The sequence below is a fragment of the Hemicordylus capensis genome, chromosome 1, assembly GCF_027244095.1.
Source record: "Hemicordylus capensis ecotype Gifberg chromosome 1, rHemCap1.1.pri, whole genome shotgun sequence".
NCBI classification, from domain to species: Eukaryota; Metazoa; Chordata; class Lepidosauria; order Squamata; family Cordylidae; genus Hemicordylus; species Hemicordylus capensis.
The window spans coordinates 241,308,940-241,329,990 of NC_069657.1; the positions used below are offsets into that span (position 1 = coordinate 241,308,940).

At 42.5% G+C, this 21,051-nt stretch overlaps 1 protein-coding gene across 7 annotated transcripts in view; it reads right to left on the reverse strand.

Moving 5' to 3' along the window:
- The window catches only part of LOC128340841 (uncharacterized), an 86,614-nt gene extending 73,819 nt beyond the window's left edge, over positions 1–12,795 (reverse strand). For all 7 annotated transcript variants that reach the window (XR_008314012.1, XR_008314011.1, XR_008314013.1 and 4 more), the window contains exon 1: positions 12,714–12,795. The gene's annotated coding sequence lies outside the window, so the exon portion shown is untranslated. The remainder of the gene's footprint in view (positions 1–12,713) is intronic.
- Between the last annotated feature and the right edge of the window lie 8,256 nt (positions 12,796–21,051).

The following is a 21,051-nucleotide window of genomic DNA, read 5'->3' on the forward strand; positions in this document are numbered from 1 at the left end:
AGTGGGCTAAATAACTGCAGTGCATGTTAGTTCATGCAAATGCAACTTTCAACCTGCTGTAGTGGCATGACACCTTGATAAGATAATGATGATTGCTTTGGTTTGGAATATCTATATCTATCAGTGCACATGGTCCGTTACTGAGTAGCCTGAGCAGAAGAGCAGGTCCTTCCCCAAGCACCTTGCCATCTCAGTTCTGACTGTGGAGGAGATCAAAGAAGGAAGGAATGAAGAGGGAAAATAGGAGAAGCAGTGCTTATGAGCTGAATGCATGTGAATCAAGTTGCACATCTTTGGGCTTCAGGGGAATTAATTGAGGCTGATTCTTGATTTTAGGTTTTCAGGGAGATCTTTAACAAAGATCAGCAAAGATCCTTCCTGAGGACCACGCTTTGGGCCATTAATCATCCCCTCCACAGGGTTAAGGAGGCTGGACTGATCCTGCTGTACTCCCTCCTGGGCAAGGCCGATGCACTGATGGGGTATGAGGTGAGCCACTGGTTAAGCTGCATGGCAGTGGGGGTGGGGGGTGGCATGTAATCAAAAAGGGCCTCTGATTCTGGTGGGTTGGGCATTTTCCCCATCTCCCCAGGAGGAGGAAATCCAGAGGAAAATCTGGCGTCGTCTCCGCCAAATCAAAGAAAGCAAAGGGCTGCCTGAAGAAATCGAAGGTATCTTAAAAAACCAAGGTAATCTCTATTTCCAAGGAATTGGGGAGGGTAAAACCACATCCCTGGAGTCACAGTGCAGGTAGAAGTCCTTTCCCCCACCCAAAGCCATCCCCTGTACCATAGCTGGTCTCAGGCGTTAAAGGTCCCAAACATATTGCTGTAATGTGTGTGACCTGGACTTCCCAAGGGATCATGTCTTCATTAGTCAGAAAACCTTATGCAAGTTCTTGCATTAAGTCAATCCTTTTCAGGCCACATGCACATGTGCAGTGCATCCTGGGAAGATGGAACCTTTGGGAGAGAAATTCCTATAGTTCCTCGCTTTTTCAAGGACTACAGGCTCAAGGCCACATCCAGGGACCTCAGATCTAAATCTAGTAATCCTATTATGAATGTCACCCTCCCAGCCACCCTCTCCTCCTCCTGCTAGGACCCAGAAATTCAATGTGGACCTAATGCAGAATTCAGGCGAAATTTCTGAATGTGGATGCTTATCTAGAAAATGAATCCACTAACGTGGGATTATTTTCAGAGCCAGTTTTGAGCGGCCCACCTAACTTCCATGGCACTTAATACAAGCTACGCCTATGACTTGCTTTCTAGCTGCATCTTTTATATGCCGTGGCCTCAAATGATTACTACCACAGTATTATTCTAGAAAAAATACCAGCAATGACATAGGTCCAACAGGGTTCTTTCTGTGAAAGAACCCACTGCTTTGGAAGCAGACGGTACTATTTGCTTTGAGAGCCTGAATGCTAACACCAGCTCCACATACAACTCCTCCACTTAGTACATTAGGAGTTCTACAGTGATTCCCATCCCTAACACTTTCCTTAGTCAAATGGTGCTGGCATCATTCTATTTTTCCTTCTCTTCTCTCCCATTCAGGTGACTTACTGATGGACCTTGGCAGTGCCGCTAAGCCGACTACCCTCCCATGACACCTTTCCTTCCTTTCCATATAAAACACTCAAGTATAAACATATCAAGAGAAAAATCATATAACATCTTAATTAAATGTATTATGTATTATCATAAATGTATGTATCATATGTATCATATCATAAATGTATTAATCATGATCAAAATTCCTCAAAGGGATCAGGAAACTGAAATAACACCTTTTAAAATGTGGATACCCTCAACGATTACAAGATCAATAGGACATCAGCCATATCAAGAGATTCTCTACAGAGGCAAAACAAATATGCAAAAAGAAGAGAGGGTCCCATTTTGGTAGACTTTCATCCTGCCTCACCAAACTATCACCAGGCAATAAAAAGACAGCCACCACCCTGAGAGCTTTTCCCAGAAGTTCAGAATTTGCTTACAGCAATAGCTGTCAGAACATCCACGTGTTGCTTTCCATCAACCACCTAATCTATACAGACGATTACTGAGAGCTGTCCTAAAATCACTGATCAGCAATCCTGGATCACACCACTGTCAATCCAGCCACTGCATTACTTTCACTTTTCTAAAGAATACCATCACTTTTAGCAGTACCACTACCAAGAAAACCTATTACATCTGGGGGAAACTCATCTGTACTTCCACCTGTCATATATATTAAAGAGCGCAGATGTCCATATTGCCATATGCGCTATGTAGGCAAAACATCCTCAGACTTGAAGCCATCTTTCAGGAAGCACAAATCTGCCATCTTAACAAAGAACAACCTATGGGCAGATACTTCAACTCAGCCAACCATCATCTCAATGATATGGAGATCTAAGAGCGCCTTTCATCCAACTGCAACATCTGGCCATCATTCTTTTCTTGTCACTTGCCCTTGGACTCTGCTAACATGGCATTCTTCACTGCCATCTTATGAACTGTATGTGCACACACACATCATGACGAACGCTAATGGAAGCCACCATGGGACATCCACACCTACAGCTTCTCTTGCTGCATCATTTCGCCTTTGTTCTAGCCACACAGGAGTCTTTTTGCCAGGAAGTACTGCAGGTATAGGCAATATAAGTAATTCAAGCACCCAGAAAGAAAGAAGAGAATAATTGATTAGAAATACATTTTAAAATGTCGCATAATAAAGAAATACGCAAACCCACTGAAATAAAACCTTCATAGAGTATCCACATAAGAAATCCAACACTTAATGATCCGCATATTAAAAAAGATCAATAAAATCAATACATGTAAATTTCTCCACTCCGATTTATTTATTCAGAAGCTTTCAGAATCCTGAGTCTAACAGAAAGAGATGATATTTTTTAAAAAAATTCTCAATTCTCCATTAGTGGAGCTAAACTAATAAACGGGGGTGGGGGGGACTAAACTTCTAAGAAAATGTTAGAAAAATTCAAAGTCTTTTCAGAACCATAATTCTAATAAGAAAAGATCAAGAAAAAGAAAAGCTCCTGCCTGCAGACTTCCCCAATGAAAGCTGTAAATTTCGTCTCCATAGGTTCAATGCTGGTAGTGAAAGCTCTAAAGTGAGAATGTAGTTATCTGGTCATAAAACCCTTCATAATGCAAACCAAATAAAGCAGGAGGATCCCTCAAGCAGAACTTAAGCTGATTAACATAAATGCAGAACTCTGTGCCAAAACTATGAAGCAAGAGCTTAAGCAGATCACATTAATCACTTCCTACTGGCTCTCTTCTCAATACACAATACAGCATAGTTGCCTCCTAAAAAGTCCATGGGAGGTTCAAAAATGATGGAAACACAGAGACTGAGGAACAAAAATGCAAGGAATCCTGTTAGTACTTACAAGCTCAAAAGGTATTCTCAATTGTGGGAGTGTCATTAAAAACAAAAGGGATAGCGACAAAAATAGATCTAAAGTCTAATGAAAAAGATTTTTAAAAATGATTTTGAACTTCCCATTCGACTGTCCAGATAATCCAAGGGCTTAGGAAAGAAGAAAGTTAATTATTAGAGAGGAAGAAACTGACCATGCAAAGACATGAAGTATGGATATTTTAAACCCAGAGCCAAGACAAAATTCCCAACCCATGCACACCAAATACGAGACGTTTTGGCAAATGTTCATGACTGGCATCTAGAACCTATTATATTAAAAAGAGATGAACAACAGGGAGGAATTTGAGAGAAGGGGAAAAAGTTAATTTAAAGAGAAGAGGAGATCTTATGAAATACTAAAATGAAATTCCTCAATGAAAAATCAAACAAAAAAATAACTGCATCTGGAACTCTCAATCTTCTGAAAACCAAATACATCTTCAGTGCCATAATCTCATGCAATACCATCCAATCAAACTTCAGTTTTAACCCATGATTTGAAAAAATAGAGAAAAAACAATACCCTTTAGTATAAAGATTTTCCTCTTCACAAGAATTTTTGATAACAGCTGTTAAATTAACAGGGAATCCATAAAACCAGTTCTTCATATTGGAAAAGACTAATTACATGTACAGGACAAAAATATAACAGTAATTATAATTATAGATGAAATGTATAAATGTATAAACTAATTTCCCCTAGTCTCTATAATACTTTTGGAAATTACAATAACAGGGAATCCAATGGGGGAAAATTAATCAGCTTTCAGTAAAATCTATCTCTTATAAGTAAGTTCAACCTAATAGCTTCAACAGATAAATTCACCTATATGCCTTTAAACACAGATTTCCCTATTCACCAATACCATACATTTGCTATTTCTTCAGAGGGAATAAACTGAATATGTTCATATTAAATAAGCATATAATAATAGCTAAAATAACAAACTAAACATATTCGTATAGATTGTGATAACCTAAATGTATACATTTTTATCTTGAAATAAACCAATAGGAATTTAAAATCTTAATAATATTAAAAAAGGATAATAAAAGTAATGGATTTAAAGGGGGGAGAGGAAAGAAAAACATATTATTTAATTCTCAGGTATCATTTACTTCCCACATCAAAGCAATATAGTAAAGAGTCCCAGAGGAATTCAGATCGAATAAGTAGATACTATTAAGAGTCTTTCCTAGTCCTTCAAGGGGTTAACTTGAAAGTCTTCAAAACATTCCAGGTAGAAAGATAAGAGGAAACTCTGCTGGGAGACTAAACACTGCCGGAACTAGCTCCATATGAAAGAAAGCTTGTGCATGGGGAAATGTGTTATCAGGTTACGTGTAGTAAATATAAAAAGCCTTAGGTCTTCTATTTGTGATCATTCCAATTTCAAATGTTGACTTTCAGGCCAGACTTCTGAATAGGATTTACAATGCTGGGTAATATTTATACTCCATCAGTGGTGCTAGAAGGTATTCATCCAATTAGTCAACAGCAGAAAATAAAGAGAGTCCCCAAGTCCCAAAGGATGCTGAAACGTTCAAAGTTTCTTCTTTTCCCCTGTTTTTCCATCACCATAATCCATACTATAAGGAAAAGGAGGCATCAAAAGCTCAGAAATTAAGAATCCCCTTTCTATTTGTCTCTACAGTCCCAAATTCAATAATGTTGCTAAAAGTTCCAGGCAGCAAGCAAGAGACATAAACATAATTGTACCACAAGAGAGCTTCTGTATTCAAACTTCCATATACATACTGTATTCAAACCATTAAAAAGTAAAAAACCCTCATTCATGTATCTGTTCCATCCTAACTTCAATAACGCTTCTAAACGTTCGAAACAGAGAGTGCCACACAAAGAGCAAAGAACTTAATTACCAGCCATAAAACACTTTTATCAGTGCCAGAATTCCAGTGCTGCGATGATGACGACGACGATGATGATGATGATGAATTCGATTTCTACACCGCACTTCCAAAAATGGCTCAGGGCGTTTTACAAAGAGAAACAACAAACAAATAAGATAGCTCCCTGTCCCCAAAGGGCTCACATTCCCAAAAGAAACATAAGACACACACCAGCAATAGTCACTGCAAGTACCGTGCTGGGGTTTGGATAGGGCCAGTTACTCTCCCCCTGCTAAATAAAGAGAATCACCAAGGTAAAAAGTGCCTCTTTGCCAAGTTAGCAGGGAGATAATTAGTAACTAGAGCATCAAACGCTTTGCAAAACCACTCGCAGGAATTCTTCAAGGTAAAACTAAAAACAGATTCAAATAAGAGGCTGGGTTGTGCAAAACAGTAAGCAGTAGGATCACACATTGGTCATGTAAGACTTCATTCCTCACCCAGCCAACCCTCTTCTTAATGCCGTTTACATAATTCCCTCTGGAAAAGTCAGTAGGAGGCTCAAAAGTAATAAAGACAAAAAAAGGGGAGGCCAGAAGAAGTAAAAAGAAATGCCAAAGATCTTGCAAGCTCAAAAGCCATGGTCATCTCAGAGATTTGATAGGAAAGAAAAAAGCCGTTCTTCAGAAGGCATGTTGTTAAGCCTGTCTCCGTTCAGCCTGATGCTTAATGCAGAAAGGTCTCTGCTGAGGGTTCATCCAGGGTCCTCCAGGCTTTTTCAAGCCTGGAATCTCCACGGATCCCCCCCCCCACGGGGGTGGGGATGCACCCTGCATGCATTCTGATCTTTATGTAGCCAATGAAAGATAATTAGACCAAACGGGAGCGGAAAGCCCTGGCAGCCAAATTGTCAGGTACTTCCCAGAAGAACGCCATCTTGCTTCTCTGTCCATTCCTCAAACCTATTGGGGGATCTCCAATCTCTATTTGTATTAAAATCGGGTAGCTGAACTATCGATGCTACTATCCATCAATATAGATCTAATTTGTAACTATACTAGCCATGGTATTTGAGATCCTGTTTCTTGTTCAATCTCAACCTTCTTGAATAACCTCTTATTTCTATGGACGTCTTTTATTCTATAAAAATTCTTTCCCTTCAACATCTTCAAATAAGCCAATCCATATTGATCTTCCCCACTATCCAGATATGTTAATAAAGGTGTTAGTGGAGAAATATCTTTCTTATAGAATTAAATAGATTTCTCCTAGGAATGAATCCAGATTGATCAATATGAACAATTTTATAACTAATTAATTTAAGTCAATTTGCCAATAATTTAGTATACTGTATAATTTATAATCAACATTAAGTAGCAAAATTGGTCTATAAGAGCTGACTTCCTGTAAATCTCTACCTATTTGAGGAATTAATGTTATTTTTTGAGTCATACCACGAGGGTGGGAAACATGCTCCCTGACTCAGAGCATTCATTAAAATTACAAACTTTGGTATAATAATTTCTTTGAATTGGCTAAAAAATTCCCCTATCAAACCATCCGGTCCTGGAGATTTGTGATTCTGAATGGTTTTAAAAACCTCAAGCACTTCTGCCTCAGTAAATGGTGCATCCAAAATCTTAATATCCTCTGGAGTTAGTTGTGGGGTACTAATCTTATCTAAGTAGTTAAGAATTTTCCCCTGTGTTGGGTTATGAGAATTATATAATTGTTCAAAGAACGTAACAAACTGATCACTGATATCTTTAGTGTTAGTGATGGTTCGACCTTTATCATCCTTTATTACTTTTATAAGCCTCTTCTCCTTAACTTTCTTTAATAACGATCTTGTTAATAACTATCTTGGCTAACGATCTTGTATTTCTATCACCATATTCATAATAACTTTGTTTTACATAACAGGTTGAGTAGAAATTTTTGTTGTTTCCAAAACCACTAGCTCCTTCCTTTTCTTCCATATTTGCTGAAAGGTATTAACAGACCCTGTTCTATGAAATATTGCCAATAAGTGTTTAAATTCCAACTCTAGTTTATCACTCATTTGTGTTGATTCTTTTTTAATCCTGCTCATCTGATTAATTCACTCCCCTCTAATAACAGCTTTCATCACATCCCATTTCATTACTAATGATGTTTGCTCCTTATCATTTTCATTAAAAAAAAAAAAATTCTTAATGTTTGGGCCAATTGTTGCTTTGCCATTTGTCCACAAGTAATCTAGCTTTAAAACGCCAAACCGGAGAGAATAAAATTTTCTCCTCTAATTAGATACTGCTTTAATTGTGTTTTAATTATGTTTTAATAATTTTAACTTTTTAGTTTTAATTTTTGAAATATTTTAATCTTTTATTGGCTGCTTTTATTGTTTGTAAACCGCCCAGAGAACTTGTGTTTTGGGAGGTATAGATATGTATCAAATAAACAAATAAATGGAATTTAAAGATCACTGGGGCATGATCCGAAACAAGAATGGGTCCAATTTCTCCCTTATGAAATTTTATGAAATGAAATTGAGTTAACAAAGTATTAGATGCCCATATATAACCCAACCTAGAATAAGATTGGTGTCTTCCTGGAAAAAAGGTCAAACTTTTGCAGAGGGATTAAGCATTTGCCAAGAATCTATAAGCTCATATTTATGCATCAATCTTTGAAAGTTCAACGATAGTGAGGCTTGTTTCTTATAGTGTAAAGATCTTGATTTATTCTCGTTAGATGACTTAGTGGCACCAATATTAAAGTCCCCCCAGGCCGCAACACTATATTAGTACCAGCAATCCTTTTCATTTTCCTCATTGTTTTCTGAAGGAAGTCAATATGTCTCTGATTTGTAGCATAGATAGAGGCCCAAGTAATATCCTTATTGTGCAACTTCTCCTTAATAAAAATAAATCTTCCATCCTTATCTTTCAAAAAAATTTCAACAACAAGATCAATGTCAGCTTTAAATCAAATACCAACCCCTCTTGCTTTGTTTGGAAAACTGTTTTCCAAAATATTTATCTGCAGTATCCTCTATCTTATAAGTCTCTTGTAAAAAGACCACAACTGGGTTAAAGGATTTAATATAGATATCCTGGCCCTTTTAATTGCATCCCCCAAACCTCTCACGTTCAAGGAAAAAACCATACAGTAATCACTCATTTTTAATTCTTAGTTCTTGCTGACAATCTATAGAATTATTTCTCTAAGCCAGAATGCATGGGGATGCGTAGGGATGCATGGGGATACCTGGTGGAATGTTCCAGCCTGAAAAGGAGGGTGGCCTGTGGGGAGGAGGACCACCGGTGGGCAAAGCCCCGCCAGCCTGAAGAGGAGGGTGGCCTGTGGGGAGGAGGACCACCGGTGGGCAAAGCTCTGCCAGCCTGAAGAGGAGGGTGGCCTGTGGGGAGGAGGACCACCGGTGGGCAAAGCCCCGCCAGCCTGAAGAGGAGGGTGGCCTGTGGGGAGGAGGACCACCGGTGGGCAAAGCTCTGCCAGCCTGAAGAGGAGGGTGGCCTGTGGGGAGGAGGACCACCGGTGGGCAAAGCCCCGCCAGCCTGAAGAGGAGGGTGGCCTGTGGGGAGGAGGACCACCGGTGGGCAAAGCTCCGCCAGCCTGAAGAGGAGGGTGGCCTGTGGGGAGGAGGACCACCGGTGCGCAAAGCTCCGCCAGCCTGAAGAGGAGGGTGGCCTGTGGGGAGGAGGACCACTGGTGGGCAAAGCCCCGCCAGCCTGAAGAGGAGGGTGGCCTGTGGGGAGGAGGACCACCGGTGGGCAAAGCTCCGCCAGCCTGAAGAGGAGGGTGGCCTGTGGGGAGGAGGACCACCGGTGGGCAAAGCCCCGCCAGCCTGAAGAGGAGGGTGGCCTGTGGGGAGGAGGACCACCGGTGGGCAAAGCTCTGCCAGCCTGAAGAGGAGGGTGGCCTGTGGGGAGGAGGACCACCGGTGGGCAAAGCTCCGCCAGCCTGAAGAGGAGGGTGGCCTGTGGGGAGGAGGACCACCGGTGGGCAAAGCCCCGCCAGCCTGAAGAGGAGGGTGGCTGGCGGCCCAAGGCCGCCATGAGGAGGAGGCAGCAGCCGAACAGCTAGCCCCGCCTTGCCTGGCCCGGCTGCTGAGGTCAGGAGGAGGTAGCGGCGGGCCCTAGCCTGGCTGCCAGGAGGAGGGGGGAGAAAGTGGAGGGGGACCAGAAGCAGGCAGAGAGGGGAACAGCCAGTCGGCTGGCTGGCCAGCCAGAAAGCTAGCCATGACAGCATCGGGGGGGGGGGGGGGACACGGCTGGGCCCAACTAGCGCACAGATGCTCTGTGTGGTGTCAGCTAGAAATGATTTAATTTCCAAATTCAAGATAGTTCCAATCCTCTCAAATCACCCATTTCTATCTTAGTATATCCATCTATAGAATGCAACATAATGTATTTAACTGTTCCTTTTTAAAATATGCTTCCCCCTTCCCTGAAAACCCTCCCCTCCAACTGCCTCCTCTCCCTGTCACCACTTTCCCCCCTCCCTTCCCTCCCTGGTGCACTCAGACCAAAAGCAAATATTGTTGCAGAGAAGTTAAATTCTCTAACTTTTTTTTGGGGGGGGGAGGAGCATCAGCTCACCCTCTCTCCATTCCAGCCCAATATTCCTTATAACCAAATGATTATTTAACTAATTACTTATATTCACCCGGCCCAGCTAACCACCTTAGCATTCTCCTCCCTGCTTCCTAATTTCTCTTTTAAAATTCACGTACTATAGTAATTTATCAAATCTTCCAGCTGCTTCTCGTAGGTTCCATATTTCACAGTTCTAAGGTCAAATGGCCTAGTTTCAAAGGAGAGAGTTTTTTTTTAAAAAAAAAAATCTTGGCAGAGATGCATATCTTAAACAAATTCTTCTGTTTCCCAGTTAACTCAAGGCTAAGTTGCATAGTTCTCTGTGAGACGTTTTAGCCCAGCTACTTCTTTTTGCATTTCTTCCAGAGATGTAATAACTTGCTTCCCTTCAGGTTTGAAGATAATTATTTTAAAGGGAAACCCCCATTGGTATCAAATCCCTTTTGAAAAGAGAATCTCAGTTAAAGGCTCAAATTCTTCACACCACTGCAATGTTGCTGTATTGATATCTTGAAAAAATACTACTTTCTCATTATTCCAGATTACCCCTTTTTGATGCTCTTTATAAAGCACTCTGTCCTTCAAGCCAAAATTAACTAATCTCACCAGGACGTCTCTCGGTTTCTGTGTTGAAATCTTATATGATATCCTATGACCTCCTTCCAGATCTCTTTCTACAGTTTGCAAGTCTGAAGACAACTCGTTCATTTTAGTGATAACATCAATAAGCTCATTAAATCCACATTTGGCAACATCACACTAATGCCCCCAATTTTTAAATTATTTCTTCTATCGCGATCATGGATAGTCGCCATAGTCTCTCTTACTTCCTCCACTTTTTTCTGAGTAGCAGATAATTCTAGGGCATTCTTAATCGCCAGATCAAAGACATTACTAGCTGTTTGTCCAATATCAGAGATTTGCAGTGAAAGGTCCTTAAATTGCTTATTAATTTGATCAGTTATACTTGCCAAATCTTGACGGACCGTTGTAAACGTGTGACTCCATTCCACTTGTAGTTCTTTATTAAGCTACATTATCAAATGTTCAATTAATTGTAATGCCAAGGTTTGTCCGGAGGTATCCAAAGGCTTTTCTTGTTTTTGTAACTCAGTTGAGCTTCTTCCTGGATCTCTTCGTCATCCACACATCCATTATGGGTGTTGGGGGGGGGGGGACATACCAGCTGGCTTCAAATCATCCAGGAAGGCTCTAATTCCTTTTCCTTTCCACTTCAACACTTTCTTGGACATTTCCCCTCCAATATCACTTCAAATTAAGAAATGTAGCTGCCAAACTCTCAAGGCTAGGTCTGGTAGAAGGGCTGAGATGGAGAGAGCGATTGAGCTAACACACCATCCTGTCTGTGGCTTGCGCCACCCTCCCTCTGACAATTTCATTCATAAGCCAGCCATTTCAGTGAAATACAATGACATTAAACTGAAATATCTCTTGGAAGAATGTTGGATAGGGCATTTGGCATCTATAGAAGCTATTGTCTGAAGTTACAAGGAACTATTTTATTTATTGTTAAATTTATATACAGCCTTTCATTAACAATCCCAAGGCAGTTTACAGCAAAATTTAAAAACAAGATTATAAAAAGGCAATCCCAAGGCAGTTTACAGCAAAGTTTAAAAACAAGATTATAAAAAGGACACTATTAAAATATTAAGCTAAAAATATAAAACAAATCTGATTAAAAATTTAAAATGAAAGCATAAAAGCAATACAGAGCAAACGGAGCAGCAGCAGAGAGAATCAAATAAAAGCCTGGGTAAAAAGCCACGATTTAACATGCTTTCTAAAAACTGTGATGGAGACCTAGGAGTGAATAGCTACTAGTACAACTTTTCAAATTCATTGATAGCGACCCTGAATGTGATGCAACCATCAGCACTGAAGCCAAAGGACTACTTCTAAAAAATTACCCAACCATTTTCTGGCACACTTCTTGACACACACACAGGGGCGTAGCAAGGTTGGAGTGGGCCCAGAGACGAGATTTTAAAATGGGTCCCCCTCCTCAAAGTCCAGGGCCTCCGCACACCCCAGGCCCCCAAGGATTTAAGTCTGATATTCCAAAATAAGTATGCTGCCTGGAAATACATTTCACTGAATACACACACGCACACTTCACAATATATAGTGATATACATTGAGTACTATACATTTGTTTTACTTTTCATGCCTAGAACACACTAGAAACACTAATGATTAAAATGGGCCCCTTGCTGCAGATTAGCAAAGGAGACTTTCAACCATGCAGGGTGAGCCTATGTCTGTTTTCTCAGAATTCTGAACCAATTCAGTCAAGTTTGATTGCAGGAGATTTTTCACAGGAGGCTTTGAAAGCCCTTTAACACACTTCTCCTCTGGAATGGAGGTGCTGCATTCCCATGTTGGCCAGATTTACCTTGAAGTCCCTGCAAGTTATTGGGGAGCAGTTCACACACAAGAAAAATAAAATAAAATAAAAGCACAAGACATGCTTTACAGTTTTCACTCAGACCTTCTGGGTTGCAAAACAACTTGAACATAAGTGCATTTATAAATGAATGAATGAATGAATAAAATAAATATAATACTGTTTCTTCCACAAGTTTTTGTAATTTTCTGCCATGAAACAAGCCACTTATAGGACTTTTTAAATAGTTTTTTTTAAGCCCGCAAATTTTCCAAGCTGTTTAAAAATAAATATTCAGAGACTTCTCAGTCCCTCCCCCCCATATCCAAGCCCTATGGCAAGCAGATGCCTATATATGGGGGGCGGGGGGCGGGGAAGGTAAGCACAAAAAGGAGTTCACACTCTACCTGGCAGCAAGGGCTCTTCTGCTGCAGAGAACAGTGGTGGCCACTCTGGCTGCCTCCTCCTTCCTGGCTGGCTTGGGCCCTACTGGAGTTCAGGCTTCACAGAGGCCTACACGGGGGCCTCCCTGGAAGCCCCGCCCACCCGCCCATCAGCTGAGAGGCGCCCGGGAGAAAAGGAGCTCTTTGCAGCTTGTCTGCTGCCTGCATTGCCGGCCAGGAGAACAAGCTGGAGAGATGGCTAACAGGGCAAGTGGCTGAGGGGCCTTGGGGCTGGGCAGGGGGCAATGGGGAGTCACGTGAGGTGCCTCTGGGGGGCCCCTCCAGGCAGTGGGGCCCCCAGACAACTGTCTCCCATTGCCCGATCATTGTTACTCGCCTGCACACACACACACCCCGCCCGCCCGCCCCACACACAAATGTCAAAATTGATACATCCAGCTAATGCTATTCTGGAGTTGTTTTCAATAGATATTTCTATTTCCCATGCCCTTGATGTCATCCTGGCAGTTTCACAAGAAATTGCATCACTGCAAAATGATGACACTCAAAATAATGATTTTCAACTGAACACTATAGAACACCAACCAAACCATTCAAATGAAATGACCAATGCCAAAGAGGATATGTAAGTCTCTCTTCCACCTACAAAACATGTATGAAAGCAATGCTGACCGTGCTGTGATCGAGAACTGTCCTACAGATTATCAAACTTTTAGGAGAATATACAGGTGAAACTCGGAAAATTAGAATATCGTGCAAAAGTCCATTAATTTCAGTAATGCAAATTAAAAGGTGAAACTGATATATGAGACAGACGCATTACATGCAAAGCGAGATAAGTCAAGCCTTAATGTGTTATAATTGTGATGATCATGGCATACAGCTCATGAAAACCCCAAATCCACAATCCCAGAAAATTAGAATATTACATGGAACCAAGAAGACAAGGATTGTAGAATAGAACAATATCGGACCTCTGAAAATTATACAGTGTACTGTGCTTGATTGGCCAGCAAACCCGCCTGACCTGACCCCATAGAGAATCTATGGGGCATTGCCAAGAGAAGGATGAGAGACATGAGACCAAACAATGCAGAAGAGCTGAAGGCCGCTAATGAAGCATCCTGGTCTTCCATAACACCTCATCAGTGCCACAGGCTGATAGCATCCATGGCACGCCGCATTGAGGCAGTAATTGCTGCAAAAGGGGCCCAAACCAAGTACTGAATACATATGCATGCTTATACTTTTCAGAGGTCCGATATTGTTCTATTCTACAATCCTTGTCTTCTTGCTTTCATGTAATATTCTAATTTTCTGGGATTGTGGATTTGGGGTTTTCATGAGCTGTACGCCATGATCATCACAATTATAACAAATTAAGGCCTGACTTATCTCGCTTTGCATGTAATGCGTCTGTCTCATATATCAGTTTCACCTTTTAATTTGCATTACTGAAATTAATGGACTTTTGCACGATATTCTAATTTTCCGAGTTTCACCTGTATTTCAGTGCAGTTGATACAGAGAAAGGTGAAATGGCAGCTCCATCTGGGGAGAAGTATATGGATATTTCAGTTGCCATACAAACTTTAAAGATTACAGACAAAGACGACTTTCTCGACCCAAAGAAGCTTCTACCACTGTGTGAAATTTCCAAATGAACTTCAGAAATTGAGGAACTTCAAACATGCAAAGAGGTCTACGGATGAAGTGCAAAGATATGGCAGAATCTCACCAACCCCCCCCCCCCATCATTTCACAAGCTTACCAAACATTGTACCTTTAAAAGGAAGCAGGATAATGCTTTTTGTCCCAGAGGAGGAGCCACAGAAGTCTGAGAGGAAGGGGGGAAACTGGGGATTGAGACAGAACTATTAAAGGAGCTGAGCAGTCTCCAAATTTGACCTCCATCCCTGTAGCCCACATCCTGCTTCCTTACCTACATCTAGAGGATGAGGTGACCGGACAGATGGAAGGCCTGCATCTGCCTCCACCTAAGAACCCATCCTGCTTCAGCTACAGGTAAATTAGTGCCTAATTACCAGCCTATAACAGACTCAGTAATCTGTGATTACGAGTTGGGTTTATACTGTGTGCACGTGTGTGTTTATATGTTCTTCATTATAACACCCTTTGTTTCATAAAATACATGGTTTTTAATGTAATACATGTGAAAGGGGCTACTAACTGTTCACGTATTATTACTAGCCTACTGCTCCCCCCTTGCCCTGTTAGGAAATATTGTAACTACAGACCTATGTCTTTCATCAATGTTGACATGCAAATCCTGGCTTCCGTTCTGGCCAATAGACTGCAGTCCATTTTATCTTCAATAGTACATCCCAATCAAGTGGATTTCATTCATGGTTAACAAGGCGCAAACAATATCCCAGCCCCCTCATGGCCAACAAGGCGCAGTCAGTTTACTGAATGATCTCACTATCCCAGGACAAATCTATTCCTGCTGCTGTCTCTCTCTTCTTGGCGCTTTCCAGATTACATGCTACAACAGGGGTAAAATGCTTGAGCTTGTCAGGACGGTATTGGCAATGATCCCCAGAATCTCAAACTCCTACAATGGGAAAATGCAGCTCTTTTTCTGCAATGGACTTGTGATGTTGTAGCACTATAACGCAAAGATCAAATCTGAAGGAAGGCATCAGAAATGTGAACGGCACCCTGATGTCAGTGCGGAGACTGTGGTATCACAACACAGGAAGTATGAAAGCACACTTAGCAGATCGGTAGTGACACTGTTGTAGGGTTTAATCTGGAAAGCACCATTGCAAAGAAAGCCTTTGATAAAGTTTCTTGGTCTTTTTTGAATTATGTTCTATTCAAATTTGGCTTTCCTCCTGAATTCATTCACTGGATAGGCATTTGATACTCTGTGCCTCAGTCTCAAAAGTTTTCCAGCGGAGTTTTGTTATTGCCCTTCAGGCTTTCTTGAGCCACCAGACAAGGCTGCCTTTTTATCTCCTTTTTAATTTAGCATTAGGTCTTCTGGCTTGTACAGTCAGACAACATCTCACCATTTAAGGTATAATGATTCATAATAATTAGAGCATAACATAGCCCTCTATGCTGATGATACTCCCCCCTTTAAAGGGTCCTGTTTCTTCTATGCCTGCTTTCCCTCCTAATTCAGAAATGTGGTCAGCTCTCTGGCTACTGCATTAACTGGCCCAAGTCTGAACTGAAGCATCTGAGAACGTGTTCTCCTCTCTCCTTATTTCAAAATTGGAATTTAATAATTTGCCAAACAGATATTAAATACTTCAGAATTATTGTCACCTGCAGTAGTTGCTTGTTAATTAATAGGAATCTTCATCTCATTTTAGGCGTCTTCATCATGAGCCCTATCACCCAATGAAATCATCTGAAGAGGTTCATCTGCGGTTGCCACTAGCCCAAGTGGTGGCTACACAGGGACGGGCCTTCTCTGTGGTCGCCTCGAGACTCTGGAATGTGCTCTCTGCTGAAATAAGAGCCTCCCCATCTCTGACAACGTTCAAGAAACCTTTCAAGAAACATTTTTTCACCAAAGCCTTTTAACTTGACTTGTGGTTTTAAATCGTTTTTAAAATGTCTGTTTTATTTTGCTTTATGTTTTTGTAAACAAAATAAATTTTCACTCAAATGAAACTTGATGTGGATACATGGATCTCCTTAGCTAACAGCATTTGGAGTACAATAAACATAATTAAAATGAATCTTCTTCCCCATTTGATTTATGTATTAAGGGGTCTCCTCCTCTTATTCATTCCCCGAAAACCCTTCAGACACTTTCTCAAGCTTTTCTGCCACTTTATATGGCATAATGATTTTATGGATATTTGAATCTGGTTTTATGTTTTAACAGTTACATTCTTGGTTTGTTTTATTCTTGGTATGTTTTATGCAGTAAACCGCCTAGAGACTTTGGTAGTGGGTAGAATACAAATTTACTAAATACATACATACAGACATACAATCTCAGATTTTCCCTTCATAGCTTACAGTTACCAGTCCTAGAAGGGGATGTTAATTTCTCAGCTATCTTACAACATCATAGAACAAATTGGCTTAGTTGGATCTTTAAATTAAAATATGATCTTCCCAACCCTTCAGCATGGTCCACTCTTGAGGTTTGCTTGTATAGCCTCTATCAATCAGGCTCCAGATTTTAACAGACTGGAGCTACCTGTTCCCCTACCATCAAGACTTTGAGAGAAGCATGTTTATGCTCTGTGCTGACATAATGACTCTGATCCTTACATGACAAAATGACTCTCTGATATAATCCTGCAGTCAAAATATCTGGTATTATGTTTATGGAGAATAATGGGACCAGAAATCATCTTCTAACTCTTGACCAGATATTAGACACCAATCACAATTTCCTACCTTTTGTGCATACAGGATGATCTGCCCGACAGCTCAGTAGCAATACCTGCAGCTGAAACACATGACACTATAACTTCCAGATTTGGGCACTCTGCTCTAAGTGCTTCTGAGGTCCCTAAAGTTTTAGAAGATATCATTTGCACTGCTGACCTGCCGAAACCAAACATATCCATATACTGCGGATACGTCACATGATAAGTCTGACTTATCGCTCCTATGTGCTGAGAAACATGAGGAGTTGGAAACCGAGATCCTTCCAGTTGAATGGACCAATGTCCTAGGAAGCAAAAAATCCTCTACAGGAGCTTAACTACTATTAGGCAAGAGGAGGCGGCCGCCTGGGGCCACCCATGCCTTGAGGGACCCCCAGAGGCAAGTCACATGACTATATATTGTGAAGTGTCTGTATCAGCGAGGGGCCTATTTTACAATTTTGTCTCTGGGCCCACTCCAGCCTTGTTACGCCCCTGTCCTCTACACTAGAAGATCGTTCACACGACCAAGTCAGCTGGGGCTGGGGAGAAGGCAGTAGCCCACCTGGCCTTCCCCACATGAATGGTGGCTCCTCAGGGCTCTGCCACTTGCATGCCCAGATGATGGCAAAGTGGCAAGTGGCCAATGATACGGGCATCATGAGCAGGGGGAAGGGAGCTGGACCTCCTAGAGTCCCACAATGCACTGTGTGAGTAGCATGGTGCATTTGGGAAATTCCCACTGTGGGGCCACTCCCCCCCCTCCCCCCAGTTCTATGGAAATGGTGGCTGTGGCAGCCAAAGCACCCCACGGCCTGGGCATGAGGTAGGAAGTGCATATGCCTCCTATGACTTCACTTTTAGCCTGGGAATGAAAGCAGATCTATCTGGGGGTGGAGTGCTGGGATCGAGAGTGATCCTGGCACTGCGCACAACCCACTCTACCTGGGGTAGCCCTGTCCTGCTCCTGTTGGGCTGGTCGTATGAATGATCACTAATTCTTAAATTGAAGCTGAAGCAGCAGATATTCTCCACCTAGTGGATACCTGTATGTTTATTTCATAAACATATCACGGCTTCTCCCTTATATTGATGCTGTGTGATGTTGCTAAAGGTTCTCCAATTCATATGATGTGGTGTTGCAATATAAAGCTCCCTTCTGGCAAGAAGTGATTGCTTGCATCAACCTAGTTTTGAATTCTGATTTTAGATTTTGTGACAACCTATTTATTTATTATTTCTCTGTGTAAACCGCCCTGAGCCATTTCTGGAAGGGTGGTATAGAAATAGAATTCATCATCATCATCATCATCATCATCTATAACTAATCCTTCTTCGTCATCTAATAAGCTTCTCTTATTCATTTCTCTTGTGAAACTTCTCTTGTGGTAGCAGATCATGTCTCTCCTTTTGCAGTATGTCAAGCCTTCAGTTTATCAGTAGATGCAGGGGTGGATGAATGGATAGGCAAAGTAGGCACTTGCCTATGGCGGCAAATCAGAGGGGCGGCAAATCAGCCCGACTCTACGACAATAAGGATCTTGTGTTGCCACTGCAAGGCAGGCAGCGTCGAGGTCCGGGGGTGGGGTGCAAAAGACGGGAGGTGCGTGGGAGGGAGGGAGGCAAACCCGGAAGCCTGGCAAGGAGGCTCCTCCTCCCGAGTCCCAGTGATACCTCTCGGCTGTGCTAGCATGAGGGGTGGCTGCTGGGGAGGGGCCAAAGGAGACAGGGAAAGAGCTTGAAGTCCTGGATGGGGCCAAGCACAAGCTCCCAGCGCTAGAGCAGGGCGGCAGTGGTGCTGTGCTGCCTGCTGCTACTGCTGCTTCCTGAAGGGACTGTCTGTTTGCCTCATGCTGCCGGAGATCGTAGCTGTTGCTGCTTAATCTGCAGTGCGCTACTCCCTTTGCAAGAAGGAGAAATAGGAGGAGAGAAGACCCCGAGTGGGGAGAAGTGGAAGGCTGAGAGACCGCTCAGCAGCCCGTGCCCCACCACCTCGCACAGTTTGACTCCAGCTTTCCCTCCCTGTTGCTGCTGCTTCGGCAGTCCCAGCCAACAGCCATGCTGGAGGACCAATGCAAAGGAGACTCAGGAGGAGGAGGAGGAGGAGGTTGAGGAAGCGCTGGGCTGGCTCTGCTGAATTTCATTTCTGCATGTGATGCACGGAATACTATATACTAAGTAGTTTTTTCGTGTTGAGAGTCGGACAGAGAGGGATGGCAAATCCTTGGTTGCCTACGAGTGGCAAAAAGATTAATGCGCACTGAGTGGATGGAAGATCTCTCTGACCTGGCTACATCTGAAGTCACAACTTACTGTTGTATGCTCAAAGGAGACTCTCATACCAAGATCTGGCAGGTGTATTTAGATTTGTGTAATTTCTTCCAGACTGATAATTATCTTTATCCCTTCATCCTCCATTCCCATTTCTTGTTTGTTTTGGTTTTTGTTTCATATCCCCACCTTGTTCTCTCTCTCTCTCTCTCTCTCACACACACACACACACACACACACACACACACTTATAAACCGCCCCATCCAGAGGCTCTGGGCGGTGGACAACAACTTTTTAAAAAGACATAAACCCCACAATTCAAACACAATGCTAAAAACAATATTAAAACAACCCAAACATGATTAAAACCATTTAAAACTAATTAAGATACTTTTAAATATTTTTTTTAACAAGCCTTGGAAGGCCAGGCCAAACAAATAGGATTTTAGGGCTCCTAAAGAAAAGGTTGTGCAGAGCAAGAAGCCTCTTCTCTGCCGCCATTCCCCTGCCTGCATAGGCCAGACACCTATTGGCTGCACTGCAACAATGCCATGTTTACTTTGGGCAAGCCTCCCCTGCACACAGCCATCCCATTGTCTTCAGTCAGCTGAGCAAGAGGTTTCTTGTTTGCTGGCATCACCTTTGAGGCCATAAATCACGGTGATGCCATAACTAGGGGTGTAGCCTCAAGACCCTTGTTTTGAGAGGCCTGGAGGCTTTCCCCAAAGCTAAGGAGGAGAGAGCAGTATTGCAAAAGAGCTTTTCCTGAGTGTGGAAACCTGAAAAGTGCCCACCAAAGTTAGGTGATTAGTCAGCCTGAGGATGAATCCTATCCTAAAGGAGCTCCTAAAGAAGAAGGGTGTGGAGAGCAAGAAGCCTATTCCTCAGACTAGTCAAGGTTGGCCAGAGAGTCGGGAGGCCATCCAAAGCCCAAGCTTTCAAGCATCATCAAGTTCCCAAGATCCACCCGCCCAGAGAACATCCCCGTGCTTGCCGCTCTAGGTCAAACCTCTTGTGCCAGCATCTGCTGAGCTCAGGGAGCAGTCGCAGCCAGTAGCATTCCCCGAACTGGTGCAGCCTCCACCCTCTGAGTCTGATCTAGGGGCTAATAGGAGAGACAAGAGGGAGCCACGTCGGGTTCTAGGCAAGCCTTCCAAGGAACAGGTCGTTTTGCCCAAGCTGCCGGCCGCTAAGCCAAAGCCGAGCACCAGACCAATACCGAAAAAGAAACTGCCAGAGGGTGGAGCACCTTTATCGTCAGAACTCTCTGATGAGCATTTCTGATATCTGTGGGACAGCAAGAAGCTGCAGAAAGGGAAAACTGTCCTTTTAGCAGTGCAGATGATGGATGAGAGCCAAGTCCTAGATACCATCCTGGCTCACCTCCAGCAGCCTCTCCAGCGGACTCCTGCTACAGACCCCAGGCAAGCTGCAAGAAGACATCTCTGCTACAAGCCAGAAAAAAGCAGGACCACAAAAGGGACCCAAAGCACATAGCCAAGAGAAGTCTTCCAATTATAAGTACTATGGGGTAAAACTGCGAGAATCGAAGCATAAAGAGTTGGTCTCCAAACTCCTGAATATGCTTCTGCGGTTAACAGGATGAGAAGGGGGCGGAGAGGGAATCGTAGAAGCAGTCAACCGGGTGGATTTTTCCAATTTGCCTGAGAACATGGCGACAATTAAGGATTATAGGCACTTGATGCTT